This window comes from Marmota flaviventris, chromosome 5, assembly GCF_047511675.1.
Source record: "Marmota flaviventris isolate mMarFla1 chromosome 5, mMarFla1.hap1, whole genome shotgun sequence".
NCBI lineage: Eukaryota > Metazoa > Chordata > Mammalia > Rodentia > Sciuridae > Marmota > Marmota flaviventris.
This window is the reverse complement of record NC_092502.1, coordinates 153565636-153588092: the sequence shown is the minus strand read 5'-3', so window position 1 is coordinate 153588092 and position 22457 is coordinate 153565636.

Sequence of the window (22457 nt, the reverse complement as noted above, 5' to 3'; positions counted from 1 at the left end):
AAGAGGGAAGAGGGAGACCACAAACAGTACTTATTCAAGACCTCAGGTACACGCCATGGGGGAGGAGGGGTGGCGACTGAGTGCCTGGGGATGTGTGTGTGTTGGGGGGATGCTTTTCAATATATGTCCTTTATTTACTTTTTGAATTTTATATATAAATTCATTTAACACTCCATTATTCTTTCAAATAAAATTGTTCTTTCTTTGAGTAACTACCCCAGTGGATAACTTTTTTAATGAAAAAAAGAAAATAACTATCTTACTTTCCTTCCTTCCTTCCTTCCTTCCTTCCTTCCTTCCTTCCTTCCTTTCATACCAGAGATGACACCAGGGTCACTTAACCACTGAGTCAAATCCTCAGCCCTTTTAATTTATTTGAAGACAGGGCCTAAGTTTCTTAGGACCTCACTAAGTTGCTGAGGCTGTTGGGCTTATTTCTTTTATATAATTGCTCAGTTAAGAAGCTAAAATGGTTATGTATCATCTTCCATTTGAACGTGACCTAGAATATTAATAATGTTCTTTGTAAATTTTGACTTTTTTGTCCCAGTTTGATTTAGTGACCTCTGCTCCTTCACATAGTTCAGTTTCCATGGGTCTCATACATCAAGGCTGTATGCATCCTCAGTTCTCAAAAGCAGGTACAACATCTGTTGCCAATGGTCATTTTATTACTATATTCTGGTAGGGAGCTGTCACTCACAGGCTGGTGGCCAGGTCTCCCTTTGTCCCCACAATCTCCCCACTCCATCCCTATCCCAACCCATCTCCCAAACAGAGCTGAGCCTCACGGCAAAGAGCAGGATGGGTTGGAGCCTGGCCCAATCCCACCCCAGAGGATTCCCTTTCTTCTCCTTCTCTGTGGAGGTGACCATGCACAGGAAGCTTCACTCCCATCCCTCACTATGTGCACCTCCTCACATCCCCCATGTGACGGATTCAGGAGAATGGCAGGGGACCTTCTCACCTGTCCTGGCTATGCCTGGCCCAGAGGGCACAGGGGAATCCCATGCATCAGGGGGCCATGAGCTAGGAGGTAGCCCAGCATGACAGGCAAGTTCCACCAGCTAGTGGAGGCCCTGCACCCATTGTGAGAACAAAGTGAGTCATCACATGCAGTCTGTAGCAGTGTCACAGCATGCAGTACTGGCCTTGCTACTGTGTTAGCATTTGCAGAATGAAGAAATCTCTATAGAAGACCTTGGGAAGGGAGGAGGGCCTGCCCTCCCACAACGGAGATGGATTTTCTTATTTCTGTTACAGGGAGAGACCAAATTAGTTGCATGGCTTCGAAAAGGAAGAATGTGGAATTTATTGCAGCCAGGTGGAGTGGGACAAGTACATGTTCCATACACCTACCTACATAGATAACCAGCAAACCCCCGCATACAGGTGTGTATATGCTTTCCAGTGAGGGAGGACGTTGCAAAGATTTGGTGCTTTGGTTATGAAAGTCCTTGCAAGGGCCACAAGTTCCCTTCAGAGTAGTAGAGGAAACAAAGAAAATGTTTCACCATTTCCTTCCCCATTCTCCATCAAATCAACCCACTCTTCCTCAAACACATGATTCTAGAAGGAGAAGCAGACAGATTTTCCTGGTTCATAGGCCTCCTGCCGTTTTACTCATCTCCTCCACGGCAAGGGCACTCCTGGCCCATATTGAGCTCTAGTGGGTTCTGTGGGCAGCCTGGAACCCCAGAATATCTAGCTCAGTTCTGAAGTTAGGAATCTCCTTTGTTCCAATGGATTTTAAAATGTTTGCTTGAATTCCCTGGTGGTGCACTGATGATTTCAAAGCCAGACTCACCCAGTGATGATGGAGGAGGGGAAGTTCAGGCCAGACAAACCCCAGAGTCTATAGATTATGTTATCCCATGCATTCCTGTCCACATAACCAGGCAGGGTTTGGTCTCCTCTCGCATACCAATATCAACAGAATATTTAATGTGGATCAAGATACTCATTTCTTGGGGTCTGTCACAGAAAGAAAACCACAGGGTCATACCGCTCATTGTTGAAGAAACTTTTCCTTCCAATGTACTATGGTTTGGATCCTTAATGTCCCCCAGCAGCCCATCTGCTAATCCCTTGATCCCCAACTACTGGGAGTTGTGTACTATTGGGAGATGGTGGAACCTTCAGAAGTGGGGCCTAGGGGGGAGGAAGTTAGGTCCCTGGGGGGTGCCTTTGAAGGGGACATTTGGTCCTTGAAGGGACCCCTTTCTTCATGGCCATAGTGAGGTTCTACTTCAACTCACTGGCTCTGTCCCTCTGGAGAAGCCTCACCAACACAACACGTAAGTCTTTCCCTATGGGACACAGGTTCCAGAACCTTCCTCTGACTCTCTTTTGCTTCCTGGCTACCATGAGGTAAACATGTTACCTCTACCACATGGTGGCTTGCACCGTGATGTGCTGTTGCTGCCACAGACCCCAAAGCAAGGGGCCAAGCAACCAGGGACTGTAATCTCGGAAACTGTGAGCCAAAATAAACTTTTTCTCCTTCAAGTTGTTTACCTTAGATATTTGTCACAGTCATGGAAAGCTGACTAACACACCTTGCCGGCACCACCCTGACGTGCCTGGGGCAGGTGTGGTGACATCCTAGGTTACATTCCCTTTCCCAGGCTCTGGAGCCTGGTTCACTGCAGCTGCTTACCTGACCCCTGCCACAAGTTTCTCTTCACTCCCAAAGATATTTACGACGTGAAACGACACCCACAAAGCAGAGCGTTGTCCACCTGAACCCCTGAAAGGATGGCAGCCTTCAGAGGTGACACGAAAGACCTCTGGAATTTCTGGATGTGTCATAAAGAACAAAATGAATTTATACTTAAAGTATGCCACCTGGGAGAGAGCACAGATACACATGTCTTCAAGAAAACATACTCTCAAAAAATTAATTATTTGCATTTTAAAGTTAATCTTCATAAATGCTATTTTAAAGTAATGCCACAACATCATGGAAATCCGAAAACTATTGTGCCACCAATGTGACAATTAGGGTATTTTTTTTTTCCTTCCATGCTAAGCAAGTGCTCTACCACTGAGCTACATCCCCCGCTCTCCTTATTTATTATATGCATATTTTATGGGTGGATTTACAGTGTGACATCCTGAGGTTTTTTCCACTCAGCTGTTTCTATGTACTTTAAGATGTGAATACTTAAAATTATAGTGACTGCTTATTGTATTACCTGTTGAGCCTGCCGTAATTTATTGCTCAAATTGTTCCAGCTCAGGTCATTAGGAGCTCTTTCTAATTGACTCCTGTGTCCTTTGACATTTCTTTGTTCTTCTGTCGTTTGGAACTCTTCCTTACTTTCTGGTACTACAAGATGCTCCAGGCTCAACTTGGATTTCCCCCTCCCCAGCCCCTAGAGTCAGCCATTTCTCCAGGAAATCCTAGTTCCTATTATTGGAGAGTGGTATTCGGAAACAAGATCTGGGTGCTTGTTCTGTTAATTTTTTCTAAATGATTTTTTTTTTCCTGTTCTCTATTTTAAGGATTTTTTTCTTCTGCTCTTCATTATATCCTGTATAATGGTTTTGGATGATTGTTAGTATCTTCTAAGATTGTGTATCTGTATATCAAAGGACTCAAAACTTCCATTTCTAGGAATTTGCCCAAACATGTGTGCATCAAAACACACGAAAAAGAGCATCCAGGGGCACCTCATGCGTGGTACTAGTCAGAGTTCCCTGGAGGAACAGAAGCAATAGACTCGCTAGATTGCCGACATGATCAGGGCTGGGCAGGCCCACAGTGACGGTCTCCAGCTTGGAGAGCTGGGAAACCAGTAGCTCTCCGTCCAGGAAGCTGAACCCTTCTCGGGACAAGAGGGGTCAGTGATGTAGCTCTAACTGGAGACTGAAGGCCCAGAAGCTGCTTGCAGACTCGCTGGTGTGAGTCCACGTTCAAGGGCTGAAGAACCTGGAGGGTGGTGTCTGCAGGCAATGGCATCAGAGAGAAAAAAACCTGCTCAAAAACGAAAAAAAAAAAAAAAAAAAAAGGAGTCTGACTGTGGGGGAGCTTCCCCTTCCCCCACTTTCTGTTTCGCTCAGGCACCCACCCTATTGGATGGTGCTGCCACAATCAGGGTGGGTCTTTCCCACTCCATGTGCTGACCCACATGCCTCTGGAAACACCCCCACACTTTTTTTTTTTTTTAAAGACAGGGTCTTGCTAAGTTGCTGAGGCTGGCCCCAAACTTGCCTCAGCCTCCCCAGTAGCTTGGATTATAGGCAGAAGCCACTGCATGTGGCATGACTGTTGCATTTTTGAATGAATAAGCTTAGTTTTCAAAAGTTGCTTGAGATTGGCTCCTTCTCCTACGTGGCTCACATCTGGCCCATGGCAAACACTCATGTGAATTTTGTCCAGATCAACTCCAGAGCAGCAATCCTCTCCCCCTCCCTCCCATGACAGAACTCTTAGGTTGATCATTTTTTAAAACATTTTTTTTTTAGTTGTTGATGGACCTTTATTTTATTTACTTATATACGTTGCCGAGAATCGAACCCAGTGCCTCACACATGCTAAGCTCGTGCCCTACCACTGAGCCACAACCCCCAGCCCTGTTAGGTTGCTCTTCCTGGTGGGAATTAGGCTCCAAGAAAATCCTCCTCTCAAATTCCTCCCTCAGCTTCTAACACTCCTACCATGCTTCTACTCTGAGTGTGGATCCAAGAGTCACGAAGCCAGTTCTCTGCTCTTTCCTTAGAAGATCTGCCTCTTGATATCCTTGTGTTCACCATCTCTGATATCCATTAATCTGAGCTTCTCAGCTGAAACTTCCAATCTAATATTCTCCAACATCCGGTTTTTTATATTGCCAGAATCTTGATTCTGTTGGTCTGGTATTTTTTAAAATACCAATTTCTCAATGGCTTTTTACAAAGAACATGAACAAATTAATGGAATGAGTTGGTTGAGAATAACTGAACCTAGAACCCCAAAATAGAAGCAGGTACATTTTCATATACACATTTCTAGTGGACATCTCTTATTTTCAGGTGCCCACTGCCCCATTTCTGCTTATCCTACAACAGAACCTTTTCTTCAAGTGGGAAGCCTACTCTGTCTGGCTGGAAAGGGAAGATCTGATTCAATGACTCCGTGCTCCTCAGTTCAGCGCACATGGTACGTGTTGGAATTCACTCCTTGAGCTCAGATTCAGGTGACCCAGGTCTGATCTGATCCTTCCAGGTGTAGAGCATAGAGACTCCATAGTTACCCCAATACAGAGGCAGGTCAAGATGGCTGGTGGTGCCTGATCTCCTGCCTAGGCAGCTCACGAAGCCTTCCTGGGGCTAGAGGAGGATACAGAAGCAATTCAGGGCTCCGGCCACTCCACTCACTTTTCCCTCCCAACTAGGAAAGTCTCCTCCTCATCCTCCTTGACTTCTGGCGGCCTTCCCTCCATGGAGAGCAGGCCAGGAGGATAAGCAGGGAAGAAGAATGACCTGGTGGGTGGAAAGTTCCAACACACTGAAAGGAGAAGGAGAGAGAGTCAAAATCCCCACAGGATAAGGTTAGGTAAGAACAACAATGTCCATCAGAGATGTGGGGCAGGCCATCCCTGAACATCAGTCTTGTTTCTGACTTCTCCAAGTACAGCCTAGGAAAAAATCCTGAGATCCATACCCTACATGGACCCCACCAAGTTAGACACGGCTGAGTGCAGTGCCTAGATAGGCCAGAGGGAGCTACGAGTTCCTGCAGATAGGTTGAGGAAGCCAAGACCTTAGGCCAGCACTCCACCTCCCATTGTAGTTAACATGGCAGTGAGGAAGGTCGTGAGCGCAGGGAGGGTGGAAGTAAGCATCCAGGCAGAAGGGCTCACAGAGTGTCTCCAACCCCAAGGTGGGCATACGTCAGCTCAGGCAATTCTGCAGGCCACCATGGGGGACACCGGGCTGACCCGACCCGTAGGTCACTAGACAGGCAGGATGGGGAGCTGCAGAATGCAGGGGTGACCCAACTAGAAGAGACAGGAATCAAGACCATCAGCATCCCACACACACCAGGCAGACGTGGGCACCAGTGGAGGCAGCTCCAGCAATGGAGTTAGATCAGCCCCTCTGCAGAGGAGACAGGTGAAGATACACAGGAAGTGGCACAGTCCTGAGACCCCTTAGTCACTATAGCTTCTTGAACCCTCCGAGAGGAGAGAAGGGGAAGAATGCCCCTAAGGAGGGGAGACAGGCCTGGGGGAACTGGAACTTCAAGTCAATTTGGTGTCTGTCCCACAGACAGTGGGCTACCCCAGAGTGCATGTCCAGTGAGAGAGCCTGGTACTACAAGATGCTCCAGGCTCAACTTGGATCCTTTAGATGCAGCACATGGAGAGTCTACTGTGTGTGCACCAGACAGACCCTGTTCTAGATAGTGAAGATTCTGTGACAGTAAGAGAGAACGAGTTGCATCCCTGTGTGGCTCATATCCTTGCTGGGGAGATGGAAATACATTTGGCAAGATGAAAGAAGAGGTTATAGTTGAGTTGCTAGCACCCTCACCCCCACCCCACCCCCAGATTCATATGTGGAAGCCTTTACCCCCAGTACTTACAAATGCAGCTATATTTGGAGATATATAGGCACCTTTAAGAGGTAATTAATTTAAAAATGTATCCACTAGTGTTGGCTCAATCTAATCTGACTGGTGTCCTGATAAAAGGAGATTGGGATTTAGGGGGAAGCGTTAGAGATGCACATACACAGAGGAAGACCAGGTGAGGACACAGGGAGGCCAAGGAGGGAGGCTTCAGGAGTCACCAGCCCTGCAGACACCTTGATCTTGATGCAGCAGAAGAGTCACAACAGGGGCACAATGTGACCTGGAGGTGCAGGGAGGGCAGAACTTCTGGGGGGGGGGGTCGGTGGCAGGCCAGTGTTGGTGAAGGAGGTGGCATAGAGTTTAAAGGGCTGCTGAAGGTTTCACCAGGCTCCATGGGAGGTATGAATATAGGGACATGGAGAGTGCCATCCTGGGGAAGGGGCTGGAGAGGGGGGCCGGAGGCATGTAGTGGAGAGTGTAGCACGCCAGGAGGAGGGGTCCCCGGTTCTGTTATTGGCCTGTGCAGTCCATTACGTGACTTCCTGTGTTGACCCTGGTTTTGAGAGCCCCCAGCTAAGTCAGGGCTTAGTGTCTAGCGACTAATTAGAAATGAAGGGGGAATAGATGTGCGTGTTTACAATGCACCTTTCTTGGGCTATTTCTTCTGCTGGCCGACAGCCCAATGACAAGTTGTCCAACGTTCCAAGAGGGACTCTTGCCTGTGGGAATCGTGTTTAAACTAGTGGACACCCCTGTGGCTCTTGTTTGATCCGGGTCCAATTTATGTCTGTCTGGCCTTCTGTCTGTCACAGGGAGCCCAGACTTGTGTTTTTCCTGATGCCTCCCTCCCCCACCAGGAACCCCCAGCCTGTGGTGTCCCCTGGTTCTACAGACAAAAGGTGCAAATTCAATACACAATCACAACAGGAAGAGATTTTTAACTTATAGATCCCAGGCAAGGAGGGGGTAATGACTCCAGAGGGCAAACCTCCATCCCAAGGTCATACAAGCCAAGAGTGAAGAGTCGGTCAAAGAGAGAGCATCCAGGAGAAGCACCCAGCCCTATATGAGGGAATGGGGTGTAGGTCTCTTTAAGTTCTTGAGCAAAGTTCCTGAATGGGTGAAAGGAAGGGATGGGAAAACAAGGAGCCCAGTCTGGTAAGCCAGAGAGATGCCTCTGAGTTCTTATCTCTGGCTACCCGCTTGAGCCATGTGGGTGTGGAGACTGGAAATTGTGTCAAGGGTGACAGAGCCCTGCTCTGGTATGAGAAAGTTAAACATGTATTCAGAATAGGCACTGAGGCAATCTTCACGGCAGCCATGGGCTCAGGACAGTGCCTTGAGGCAAAGGTGACAAATGCATTCTGTACCTTGTTGTGTGCTCTGCTCCGTGGTGCCTCTCTGCATCTTATTGATGCTGGAAACTGGAATATTTTGACCATATGATAATGGAAGCAAAATTAAGTCGGCAAGTGAACATGCAGGCAAGCTTTTATTGGGGCTTCCATTTAGGAAGGGAGACATTTCCTATGGAAGATGTCAGCTGGCTCCCTGAAAGAAGGGAAGGAACTCATCCTAGGGGTCACTTTAGGGGTAGGAATGTGAGTTGGCTTTCGGTGTATTCAACTCAAACACCTGGCCCTGTGCTAAAGGTAAGTTACTGCAGTTATTCAAGAGATCGTACACAGGAGAGCGTGGCCTTAAGATATACCTCTGATGTAGCTGAGGTGGGCTCCTGGGATCTGCTGTCAGGCCATGAGCCAAGGCCCGAAAGTACACTTGTCCTTTTCCCTATGGTGGTCCCTCTCTCATTAGGACCATTTCTGTCTCCTATAATCTTTTCAAGTGGGTTTGTTCAGTAAACAGCCTCGGACAATATAGTGTCTGTCTCCTATGGTGTCATCAGGTAGATTTGGTTTATGGCAAGGATTATAAAGATAACAACTCCTGGGACAAAACGTGGATGGATTTGCCAGAAGTGCCCTCATAAAAATGGGGGTTCCGAAGCTCCGATTCTTGAGCTGGGCTGAAGAACGTCCACTAGGCCCTACCTCCACACCATCCCCAGGAGACTGGGAGGGCAAGGGGAACTGGTGTGAACACAAAGCTCACCATTCCTGCAGTGCTCTGAGCAGTGAAGTCCTTTGCCTCTGACCTAGGAGTATTGTGTCTTCTGCCAACATCTGTGAAAAGATGGCAAGCTGTCTTGTTGGACTGTGAGTACCAAAAAATCTCAGGTCCTTCATAGTTCCTGATGTGCTTATGTAGTTATGTGCATAATAACATAAAGAATAATCAATATTATTAATGGACAGTTATTAATACTTGGTAAATTATTATTGGTAATTAGTGAGCTTCATTTTATTAATTCTAATTAGCAGTTTGTTGTAACAGCTGACACATATTAGGCACTTACTGAATACTGGATATTGCTAAACACATCATTTCATTTTCACAAGAACCCTATGAAATAGGAGCTGGATCAAGATTTGGAGCGTGAACTGTCTCAGCCATGCAACTGGAGGAGAAACCTGGATACGAGGTCCCTCTGTCTGATTGTAAAAGGGTGACTATAACCATCTTCCTCCCATTCAACCTCCAGATTCGTTAACTTCAGGGAGGTATTAGGGCTGGGAAAAGCTAACTTGGAGATTAGACGAGAACAGAGGTGGAAAAGAGCCTTGGAATCTGCTATTTACTGAATGCTTCTGTCCCCAAAATTCATATGTTGAAATCTGACTCCAGTGTGATGGTACAGGGGTGGGGGACAGATGGAACCTCATGAAGGGACCAGTGCCCTTATGAAAGAGCCCTGGGGAACTCCCCCCTTTTGCCACGTGAGGGTGCAGTGCAAATGGTCGTGTATGAAACAGGGCCTCCCCGCCACCCAAATCTGCTGCACCTTGGACTTTTCAGCCTCCGGAATGGTGAGAAGTGACTGTTGTTTATGATCCACCGAGGCTGTGGCATTCTGTTAAAGCAGCCCAAACAGACCAAGACAGAACCACAGGTCAGTCACTGTTACAGGCAAAGCTAGTTAAAGCAGGAAATTGGGGGGAGAAAACACCATCCCTGGCTGTCTTACAACAGGTAAATGTCCATTCATTGTGGCTTGTTTTTCTTTTTTTATGTGACACCAAGCCCTTTCTTTGTACCTGAGTCTGCTGACCAGACTTCTAAGTCACTGTTATCAAGTAACCATGTGAAATTCATAGTTTACCAGTTTGGGATTCTCTCTTCTAATACATCAAGTAGCATGAATACAGCATCCTTGTAGCTTTGCTGGATTCTGCCCTCTATTCTTCATCATCATCTTGTTCATCCCTTATTAATAGCCCCATCAATTGATTGACTGATTTGTAGCAATAGCATTTACTTAAGATTTTCCTAGAAGTGACTTCCTCTTCGTAATCATCTTCTAATGGTTTATGTAATATTTAATTATAACAGTATACTAACCAGGCTGGATCCAAGCCGCTGACTCTTGGGAAGTGAGCAATTCAGCGGGGCTGGAAGGGGCAGAGGTGCCCTGTGTTCTAGAGGGGAGGGCCATGGGCCAGGTGCAGGTGTGCAACAGACCATGGGCAGCTGCCTGTGTGGTTGAGGAGCAAGGGCACAGGTTAAGCCAGCAAGTCCCTCTCCAGAGAGCTCATCTTGTGCTGGGCTGGAGGCACTCGCTGAATCCACAGAAATGGGAGGAAGAGACGCTGAATCTCCCAAACCTCATCTTGAAAATTCAGTGCTCACAGGATGCTGCCACTTCAGCAAGCCCGTGGAGAGGTGAAACGATGCTACTGGAATGCATTTATGCTGAACAATGCCTGCCTGGTTTTCTTTCTTACTGAATATAGTATCCTAGAATATTGGTACCTACATAAATGTATTTAAGGACTCATCTAGGTAATGTGAAAATTAAAGGGACCTTTATTAGATAAACATAAGCTGCTGCTAAAAAGAAATTCACCTGTCCTAATCCATCCTTATCTTATATGGACCCGAGCAGGGCAGTCCACACTCCCCTGTCTGCATGGGAGGAAGGCGAGATGGTCTTAGCTTGTTAGCCTTCCTTCCTCCACAATCATAATTAATAAAACTTATATTGACTTTTTTGAAAAGTAACATCTGGCTCAATGTTGGCAATGTGAGGGTTTTGTTTGTTTTTGTTTTCCAGTTTTTGAAGCACTAATCATTGAACCCAGGATCTCATACATTCTAGGCAAGTGTTTTACTACTGAGCCACACCCCAGTGTCCCACTTTTTGAGACAGGGTCTCACTGAATTGTCCAGGCTGGTCTCAAACTTCTGATCCTCCTGCCTCAAGCTCCCAAGTAGCTGGGATTACAGGCGTGCACCACCACACCCAACTGGTTTCATTTTTATTGTGAAGGTTCTGCTTTTCAAAAACGATGGTGCTCATCATCCTGGCTGGCATGACTAACTCAGCAAACATCTGTCTAAACATTCGTACTTTTTTAGAAGGAATATCAGTCCCTGAAAATTTAATTTAAAATCTCCTGCACATAAACATTTTCTACTTACGGGAACAAAGTTATTTCCAAATAGCATCTCCAAGCTGAACCGAATCTTTTTTAAAAATACTCTTTGTTTATTGCATGTTTTGTCTGTAACTTCTGGCCAGCCATGGGAGGGGAGGAGCCTATTATAAGGACCATTCACTGCATGTCATTGCACTGAAAAGTAAGTTATAATCCTTGGGAGGATGGCAGTTGCAAGGGAAACAGCCCTGGGCTCCCTGTGGGTTGTCTTTTTCTTTTACATGCCCCGTTTGTATGCAAAATTTTGTTAGTATTTATATGGCCATCTCAGAAATTTTGGCTGGCTCAAGAGAACTAATCACCTGGTGGACATTTACCTCCCCACACTAACTGCTAATCTAATGATGACTGAAAAATACCCCCAAAGCATAAGAACCACAACTAAGCCTTAGCTCACACTTTGTGTAGGTAGACTCTGCCTCTCAGAATCACCTGAAAACTTTAACCACAAAAACCTTGGTCCCACTCCAACACTGCCTTAGAGGCTCAGGGTGTCCTGGTATCTGGTTTTAGTTTCTGAAAGAGCCCCTCCCCACCTGCATGATTCTGATTTTGGGAAACACTGCCACTAAAAGACCTTTAAAAACAGAGTTCTAGTCCTTTGAGGGTAACTTCAAAGTGCATACCATTTAAATCTGCTTTCTCTGCCTCATATGAACTACAGATGGTCCCCAGCTTGCAAGGGTTTGATTTAGGAATTTTCAGCTTTTAGATGATGTGAAAGCTATTTGCATTCAGTAGAACCCATATTTCAAATTTTGAATTTGGATGTTTCCCTGAGGTAATGATATGGTTCAGTCCTTTCTGGTGAGGCTGGACAGCCAGCCACAACTCCAGGCAATCCTGCAATCACAGGATAATGACCGATTCTCCACAGGGGACAGCGTTGCTCTGCTAGGATGTTCAGAGTTTGGGTGTACTCAGTGCATTTCAACATGATATTTCCAACTTGCAAACAGTTTGTCAGGAGGTGACCCCATCATTGATAAGGTGTGTCTGTAGTTACTGCCCACCTGAGGTTCCATAGATGCTTCAGAGCCGTGCTGAGCATGAAGCTGGCACCCAAGGCCACAGGGAAGAGGGCACATCATGGGAGTCCTAGTAGGACCCCACCCTCCTCACACTGTCCCTGTCCACTGTGGGTGACTGAAAAGGAACAGCTGGAGGAATAGAAAGCCAGGCAGATGGCAAGGGGCCCATAGAACCCCCATCCATCCAAGGTGGGGTCACCCCTCCCTCCTTTCCCTGACACCAGCCTCAGTTTGCCTCTTGGAGACTCCTTTCCCCCTTCAGCTGCTGAGTACATTTGGACCAACTGCACTTTCATTTTTTAATTTTTAATTGAGACACAATAAGTATTCATTTTTATGAGGTACAAGGTACACTGGTCATTTCTCCCTGTGATCCTGGGGTTGCCTGGGAGTTGGGTCTGTACTGTATCTACACATGTATTCAGTGTGTAATGATCATATTTGAGAAATCAGCATATCCATCACCTCACACATCCTATAAAACTGGCTTGGGGAAAGGGGGTGTGTGCCAGGGTCCCAGTGTCCCCCAGTGAGGTGCCCGGAGTCTCTCCTTCCCTTTCTCAATCTGTACCAGGGATGCCAAGCCCCGCCCGGCTGAGCAGAAGGTCCCTGGCTCCTCCAGGAAGCTCCAACCACAGGAAAAGTTTTGCGATTCTCCAGCCTCGTTAGCACTGAGAACGTCACAATTTGCAGAAGTTTCCTGGCTGCCTCTGACTTTTCAAGCTGCACATTGGATTCCCACCCTCCAAATCCAAAGTTGTGCTTTTCAAGTTTAGTTCAGTCATGCACATTCTCCCTTGGAAGCCTCTCACTTGTAAAGGTTTAGAGGAAAGATTCTCACAAAGGAAAGTGAGTTTGGAGCCCATTTCCTCCTGTCCCCGTGGAGGCTGGAGTCCCCCTTTGTGCACAGAAGGCTTGGCTGACCGGGAGGGGAGCAGGGAGGAACTGGGAGTGTGCCCCATTGCCACCCAGGGCTCCAAGCACCCCAGCTCTGGATTTCTGTCGTCATTCACAGCACCCTGTGGTTGTTTTTTTTTTTTTTTTAAGGAAGTAAAGAAAGAAAAAGTATCTTCATGCTTGGGCCAGGGTTGTAGTTCAGTGGTAGAACACTTGCCTAGCACACTGGGTTCAACTCTCAGCACCACATAAAAATAAATAAAATTAAATGAAGGTAGTGTGTCTAAATATAACTAAAAAAAAAAAAAAAGGAAAGAAAGAAAAGAAAATTAAAAAAAAACCTTCATGCTTGACCATAAGGATTTTCAGCACAGCATATATTAAGATATTGTGAATATCTTTTCCATGGATTACTTTTTTTTTCTTCTCTTTTAGTCTCTGCTGAAATGTTTTATAAGACTTTGCTTTAAAGCAAACTAGTTGGAGCCTGCTGTGGTAAAAACAGTTCCTCTCTGGTTTCCTGTTGGCCCTGCAGGGTGAGACTCCTGTCGACTCTGCCCCCTCCCCCTGGCCCTCCTGCCCTGCTAGGGACCAGCCTGAAGCCTCCTCTGCCTGTGGGTTCTCTGGTCAAGTGTAATGAGGTCTCTTTCCTGCCCCACCTGCCTCTTGTTTGTCTAAGCTGCCCTCCCGGCAAACACAGATGGTCAGGGCCAGAACAAGAGTGTCCTGGGGCAGAGAGGTGCAGATGAAGAGTGGGAACCCTGCAAGGTGGAACCCGGAATGGGCGGGGACAGACTTACCAGAAGGTAGAAGTTCATGCTGCCAACCTGAGACTAGAAACCACAGGAAACTTAGGTTTGGCACCCTTTTCATTTGGGGTCATTCCGGAATGCCCATGTTCATCATGGGAGGCTGCTGCCAGCCCTTCCCAGTCTCCCCAAGAGAGGAGAGACTGGGACTGAGGTGTCTGATGAGAAACACTTGGGCTTCTAGATGCGTCAGGGAAGGAATGACTTAATTTAAATGTTCTCTTTGGTTCTTCTGCAGCGATAAAGAAGAAATGTTGAAGGTGGGAAAGAAGTCAAGCACATGGGTGTGAGCCCAGAAGGGATTTGGGAAAAGGGTGGGGTCAACCTGGGATCTCATCTCCCTAACAGGTCAAGGGTCTGGATTTCTTTGAGCCTTGCTTTATGTTGTGTGGCACTAATTTAAGTATCAAGTTGTTGTGTGTAACTGTTTTAGTGGGTTTTTTTTTTTTTTTTTGCGATTATTAAATGAAAAGCCATGTGACATATGTCCATGGTAATGCTCCCAAAAGGAACCAAGCCATTGAAACCACAGACAACTCTGGGGACAGTACCTGGAAAGAGACTTCTGTAGCTTCAGGACTTCAAACTTGTAGGATGGAAGGAAGTCAGTGCCACACACTTGCTACCTTAAATCTTTGACCTTAAATTTAAGCCAATTCCTTTGGATTTAGTGCAGCAATACCCAGGCTATTGAAAGCAGAGTGACTTTAAAATATAAAACATAGGGTTTATTTACAGTAAAAATAATTGACATTCATTGAGTGATCACTATGTGCAAGGTGGGGGCTCCAAGCTTTACAGAAGTTACCTCCCAATAATCCCATGGGTAGCTATTGCTGTTGTCCCCTTTCTGCAGAGTGAGAAATGGAGGCAATAAAGACATTAAGTGACTTGTCAAGGTCATCTGTTTACTAAATGTTAAAGCAATCTTTGAACCCAGTGGCTCAGGATCCAAAGCCAACCTCTCTTACTCATGATAGTGTTGCTAGTTATATGAGAATGTGAGTATATAAAAAATAATTACCCCGTGTGACCATAGGTCAGGTAGTCCACATCACTGAATGCTTGCTAGGTCTCAGGCAAGCACTTGACCCTGCTCATGCACCTCTTCATTCAACCCTGTTAATAACCGACAAGAAAGGTGCTTCAGGGATCCTGGTTTCTGGATGAGACCAGGGGGACTCAGGAAGGCTGAGGGACTTGCCTAAGGTGGCAGAGCAAGTTAGTGCTGGAAATGGCGTGCACACCCAGAGTCTTACCCTGGAGTCCCAGGGTCTAGTGATGAAACTAATCTCATATCAACCACAGCCTTCCTGCTCAGCCCATGTGTGAACTGATATGCATTTATAAGATAGTCAACTTGCAGTGAATGAATTAAATTCCATGTCCTGGGTTCCAGGAAACCAAATGGCCCGTGTGAAGGTTGAATTCATTGCTTTGGCCCAGATAGCTCCATACATAGCTTTTTACCTATAGGGGCTCTTTTTCTTTGGCAGGGGGAACAAAAAAGTATTATTTTTAATTTTATTTCTTCTTTTTGAAATATTACACATACATGGAGTATAACTTATTCTAATTAGGGTCCTAGTTTGGTTGTATATGATGCAGAGTGACCCTGGTTGTATATTCAGGTATAAGGCTAGGAAAGTTATGTCTGATTAATTCTATTGTCCATTATATTCTCCTCTCCCACCTTTCCTTCCATCCCCCTTTGTCTAATGCAATGAATCTTCTCCTCTCTACACTCCTTTGTTGTGCATTAGCATCCACATATCAGAGAGAATATCTGGCCTTTGGTTTTTTGGGGACTGGCTTATTTTACTTAGCATGTTATTCTCCAGTTCCATCCATTTACCAGCAAATGCTATGATTTCATTTTTCTTTATGGCTCAGTAATATACCATTGTGTATATATAACATATTTTCTTTACCCATTCATCTGCTGAAGGACACCCGGTTTGGTTCCATAGCTTAGCTATTAGGAATTGAGCTGCTATAAACATTGATGTTGTAGTGTTACTGTAGTATGCTGATTTTAAGTCCTTTGAGTGTATACTGAGAAGTGGGATAACTGGGTCAAATAGTGGTTCTATTCCAAGTTTTCTAAGGAATCTCCATACTGCTTTCCATAGTGGTTGCACCAATTTGGAGTCCCACCAGCAATGTATGAGTGTGCCTTTTCCCCCACATCCTCGCCAACAATTATTGTTACTTGTATTCTTGATAATTGATAGTCGGACTGGAGTGTGATGGAATCTCAGTATAATTTTAATTTGTATTTCTCTAACTGCTAGAGGTGTTAAACATTTTTTTCATATATGTGTTGACCACTCATACTTCTTCTTCCGTGAAGTGTCTGTTTAGTTCCTTTGCCCATTTATTGATTGGGTTATTTGTTATTTTGGTGTTATGCTGGAGATTAATGCTCTGAGGTGCAGGTGGTAAAGGTTTTCTCCCATTCTGTAGGCTCTCCATGTTCTTGATTATTTCCTTTGCTGTGAGGAAGCTTCTTATTTTAACTAGAGAGAGTCTTAATATATGAAACTGGATCAAGAATATACAGATTGTTCATGAACTTTCTAGTTGTCCTTCCTTGCTGAAGGCATTAGCTGAATTACATCTGCCTCTATCCCAGCTACCTTGGATTGGCATTTTATTTAGATCACTAAGCAGTACCTTGCTCCTTAAAGAAAAGGACTCTTTTTGTTTACCTTAGTTTTGGTTAATACAGCCTCAGTTTCTTTGTGTGCAAAATGAGATTAGATCGTTCACAATCAAGGTGTCTGGTGAGTCTCTGCAAACCAAACTCCTTCTGGATGTAACAGAACCATGGGACAATGGCTCCTAGTGCTATGAGCCTCTGGTCTGCCTCCTAGAGAGTTTCTTCAGGCAGTGTTGACAATTACTCTTGCTGCCTAAGGTATTGCCTCAAACTCGGTAATTTCAAATGATCAACATTTCATTATGTCCATGCATTTTGTAAGCCAGGAATTTGAAAAGAGCACAACAGAGGTGTCATTGTTTGTTCCACAACGTCTGAGGCCTCAGCCTAGAAGACTCCAAGGTTGGGGGGGGGCAAGGTGTAACTTGATAGCTGGAGACTTACATCATCTCGTGATATATCTTAGCCTCTTCATGCTGCTACAACAAAATGCCTTAGGTTGGGTAAGTTGTTAACAATATAAATTTATTGCTACAGTTCTGGAAGCTGGGAAATTCAAGACTAAGGCAGCTGTAGATTCAGAGTCTGGTGAGGTCCCACTTTCTACCTCAAAGGTAAAGCCTTCTTGCTGTGTCCTCCTATGGCAGAAAGGCAAAAAGGCTCCCAGTGGCCTCTTTTGTAAGGGCACTAATCCCATTCATGGGGACTCTGCCTTCCACGACTAGTCACCTCTGAATGGCTCCACCTTTTAATACCATCACCGGAGGGATCAGGTTCCAACATGTGATTTACGGGGAGACCCAGAAATTCGGATCCTAGCAAGGTACCTTCACTGTCCCATCTGGTGCATGGCAAGGACTTCAGGGACGCAAAGGTTAAGACCTGCAGACCAGAGATCTCACATGGGACCCCTCTAAGGAAGGCCTCCTCCCAGCACGGTGACTGTGGGCTAGTCAGGCTTCTTGCAGGGTGGCTCCGCAATCCAAGTGTGAGTGTTCGGGAAACAAGAAGGAAGCTGTGTCATCTTTCATGGAAGTCACAGAAGTCTGATGGCATCATTTCCTCAGTACTATGTATATTGTCAACATAGTCATACCACTTCTTTTTTTAATTCTATTTTTAAAAAGTTTTTATAGTTGTCGATGGATAGAATGTCTTTATTTTATTTGTTTATTTTCATAAGGTGCTGAGGATCGAACCCAGTGTCTCACATGTGCTAGGCAAGCCCTCTGCCACTGAGCTACAGCCCCAGCCCCATCATACCACTTTTTAAAAAAAAAAAAATTTTTTTTAGATGTTGATGAGCCTTTATTTTATTCATTTATTTATATGCAGTGCTGAAAATTGAACCCAGTGCCTCACACATGCTGGCAAGTGCTCTACCACTGAGCCACAAACCAGCCCCCTTACCACTTCTTAATGGGGGATATCGTAGTCCATTTTATGTTGCTATATCAAAATACCTGAGGCTGTGTATTTTATAAAGAAGAGAGTTTCTCAGCTCTTAGTTTTGGACAGTGAAGGTCTCATCTCTCCAGCCTCTGGTAAGGACCTCATGGTGGATGGCATTACATTGGCAGGAAAATGTGAAAGTGATCATATAGTGAGATGCAAAGCCAGAGAAGGATTCAGGGGTCAATCCACTCTTGTGGGAGCTAACCAGGGTCCCGTGGGAACTCATTGAGGTCCCAGAGGAACCGCATTAATCCCTTCAGCGGATGATGCCCCAGTGACCTAACTTCTTCCCAGGAAGCCTTAGTTCTTAAATGTCCCACCACCTCAGCACCCCCACACTGAGGACCAGGCTTCCAACACATGGCCCCCAGGGACCTGTCCAAGCATAGAAGAGGATGGCCAGGTGGCATCATGAGCAGCAGTAGCACAGGAGTCATGTTGGGGCCACCCGGAACTCCGCCATAATGAGCCCAGGAAGATCAAGGGGAAATCAGACTCATTGCCTATAAAGCAGCCTCAGTGCCACAGGACAAAGAGAAGGGCAGTCACTGCAACCTCTGAGGGAAAGCTGAGTTTCTGACATGGTGCTGTTTGCCTGGTTCTTTGTGAAAGCTCATAGGAAGGGGCAGAGCGAGAGTTCCAGAAGTTCAGTTTGTGAGGCCCTGAAGAAAGACCCGGCAGACAGAGAAACCGAGAGGTCTCAGGGGGCAGTACCAGTAGCAAAGAGCTCAGCCGCGGCCTGGGAACGTGGCCTAGAGAATTAGCAAATGCTACACAATTAGGACACAGGATAGAGGCTGGCTCCCGGCTCTGGATGCACTGATTCCCTGGTAAGGTCAGGACTCCTAACTTGGAGAATAGCACGTGTGATGTGCTCAAGTCGTAATTACACTTAAGTCATGCTTTTTAGGAATCTGCTGATTTCTGTAGTTTGTGTCTGCCCACGATTCCTACCCCCCTCTTCTGGTAACAGACTGGAACTGTTGATCCCCCTCCTGGGGCTGTTAACACAGGGTCTGTGACTCTGGTCCTTGGGGCTCATGATTCAGACTGGCTTCATGCAACAACGTATGTGATAATTGGTTCTGAAAATGTGCATGTGTGCATGCATGTAAGCGTGCGTGTGTGTGTGCGTGTGTGTGTGTGTGTGTGTGTGGTGTTTAACATGGGACCAGAACTCATTCTTGGGGATTGCCAGAGCTTCTGGGAAAGAGAATCTTCTGGTTTTGAGGTGATGTGTGCTAAGGATCACATGAGCCTGGGGCCGAGACAGAGATACAGCAGAGATACTGACAGAGAGACAGGGACTGAGAGACACGGCATCGTCTGAATCGTTGGCAGCTACGTGTGGAGCCAGGTTACCCACTGGATACCCCAATCCATTTAATCAATGGATTCCCTTTTTAAGGTAGGACAGTTCCACCTGGGATTCGGTCACTTGTGACCATGAGGTCTTAGTGTATGAGCAACACTCCACAGCAGATCCTGCTCATCACATTCAAGTCTCTTGCCCTCATTATGGTCATCTGGGTGGAAGGGCTGCTCCGAGTGTTGATGGTGGTCCTGACCAGGGATTCCCCATATCTTAACCCCTCAGCTTCTGGAGTTCACTCTGGCCAGAGAGGTGAACAACATTCCTCTTTGGTGATTCATGCAACTTAAAAGATATGTGCTTGGCCTTCAGGGACAAACTGGTGGCAACAAATGTCCCTCACATTCCTAACAGGATTTTGGAAGGCAAGGATCATAGAGGAAAGTTTACTGGTTGCAAGGAAAGAAAACTCAAAAATAAAAATATTTTCTTAAAAAATAGAAACTTCTTTTTTCCTCCAGTGCAGATTCATTTTTCCACATTCAAGCTATCATTTCTTATAATTTTATGTACTGAAGTCTTAGCCCTGCCCTTGAACCTGGCTCCTGCCAGCCCACAGGCTGCTTCCCCATCAGCTGGAGATTCCAGAGTTACCACTGTGATCAAGACTCCTCCTTGCATTTCTAGGCCCCTTTGCTGTAAAAAGGTTGGTTTTAGTTTTAAATTCTTTTTCCTTTTCTTCTGTATCATTAAATTTCACTGTATTTGAAGAGATTTGTGTTTCAGGGAGGTATATGTATTTTTGTTCTTGTACTTATTTGCTGACTTATTTTTAATGGAATAAGATATTGATTTAATCTTAGAATCATGGACACAACTTCCATCTATAGCTTCTCTGGGAAGCTATATGTATTATCTGTTATATTTTTTGAAAATACATACTTTTAAAAATTCACATATACATAAAAATATATCTGTACGCTGTGTACTTTTTATATATCAATCCTTGCATAGAAAATAATACATAATAAATATTTATTTATAAAATAATAGCAGCTATGATCTTTAAAATGGGGTAGTTTTTAAAAAGCTTGTCACCACAAAACCCCTGAGCCTCCTGCTGTACAAACTTGACTCTCTTAACTGAGACCTTATGGCATTTCTTTTCATATTTCTAGATAGTAAGCTCTTTCTACTCTTTATCGTTTTAGATGTTATCTTTTGACTTCCTGTTATCTTAGAGTCTATGTCTCTCTGCTATTCTTCCCCTCCTGCATTTTATCTCTGCCCATCCTACCTATATAGTGTGTCACAATTTTTAACCTTATTGTGACCACATCAATATTGCTCCCTGTTTAGCCTAAAAGTGAAATGTAATGCATGTTTCCCTCTAGTACAACTGTTTGTTCACGGTCTCATTTTGTCCCCTGGCTGGGTTTTCTATGTACCATATTTAATTTTTTTCCAAGTGCACCATCAATTCTACCAGGTACCTAAAATATTATTTCCCAAATGCTTAAATAGATTAATAAATACTCAATTCCATTTTTCTCTGTGTACTCTCCCTTCCACAGCCCTGGTCCCTCCTGTCCCAATCTATTGACTGCTTGCTGGGCTTGTGGCACATCTGTCTCTGTGCCATGGTCTGTGGCGTTACCAAGGTTTTCTATCTCTCCTGCGATGCCTGGGTTTGCTGGGTATCACAATACAGTGAGATGACTGAGGCCATTCTGGCCAAAGGTCCAAACTAACTGGAAACTCTAGCAAAAAGTGACTTCTCTCTTCTACAGGAACCCCAGGGAGGGCTCCAGTTGACTCTGTGTGGTCCCCTGCCACACCTGCCTGGGAGAGATGGGAGTGCTCGGAGAACCCCTGTGACTGCCCTCCCTTTCTGAAGACGTGGAACCAGGGAAGGGTGGGTAGTCTCTGAAAGAAGGGGTCTGGCTGGATTCACTCTCCATGTCTACTGCTGGAGCGAACAAAGAAGCGACAGATAGAATGGCATTAACTGGGGAACCACAGGATTGGGGTTCTGTTCTTGGTTGCACCTACTAAGTAGTTGCATGAAAATTGACCTTTCTACACCTCAATGTCCGATCTAGATTTGAGCTTCTAGTATTATCCATGACTCCCAGATCTTCCTTCTGTCCAATAAGAGCTTGTGATACAAGGGATGCACTGGCATGGACCTAGGTTCAACCACAAAACAATAATGGAAGATAAAATAGAACCAGACGATCAATGTCTAAATCAATAACCAGCATGGACTAAGCTTTTACTATGGATTGGCTAGGCATTGTTGAATGCTTATTTGGATGATCACATCTGTAATTTCCATGAACTCTTTGAAGTTCTTGGGCTGATTCATTTCAGAGCGTCATGTTTTAATCATCCCATGCCTCAGTTTTATCTGTAAAAGGGGGATCATAACCTTATCTGCTGCTGGAGGATTAAGTGAAATGACTCATGTGAAGCACTGAGAAGTGCCGGAAGACAAGAACCATCAAGGTTATGAGTTATTTTTCTTGATGGTTTTCTCCATCAGGGGCACTTTAGGGAGAACATTCTCCTCTGCTCAGTATCCCTTTCTCCGTCTACCTTTCCTCATACAAAACTGTGTTGCAATATTTTGCTACTAGCACTCCTTCTGCGTCCTTTTTAAATGACTCTGATCATTTTAGGGTAGAAAGGTGATGAATATACTCAATCTGCCGCTGGTAATCACTATCAGCTTTAAACTTTTAGTAATTAAGTTTTATTAATTTTTATCTGGTTTTATCTAACCCATGAAATTCCTGAAAGGATCCCAATCGTGCAAGTTTTCTCTTCCTTATCAGTAAAGTGTGAATAATAATCTCCATGGGTTTATATAGTAGTGTCAGGTTTTTTCATGTTGATCTCTAATTCCATTCCATTATGATCTGATAAAATGCAGGGAATTGTATTTTTTTTTTGTATTTTCTAAGAGATGTTTTGTGGCCCAAAATATGACCTGTCTTCGAGAAAGTTCCATGAGCCACTGAGAGGAAAATGTATTCATCTGTTATTGGATGAAATATACGATAGGTATTTTCTAAGTCATTTTGATTTATAATATTTTTCATTTCCAAAAAGTCTTTACTGAGGGTCTGTCTGGGTGACCTATCGGTGAGACAGGTGTGTTGAAATCGCCTAGT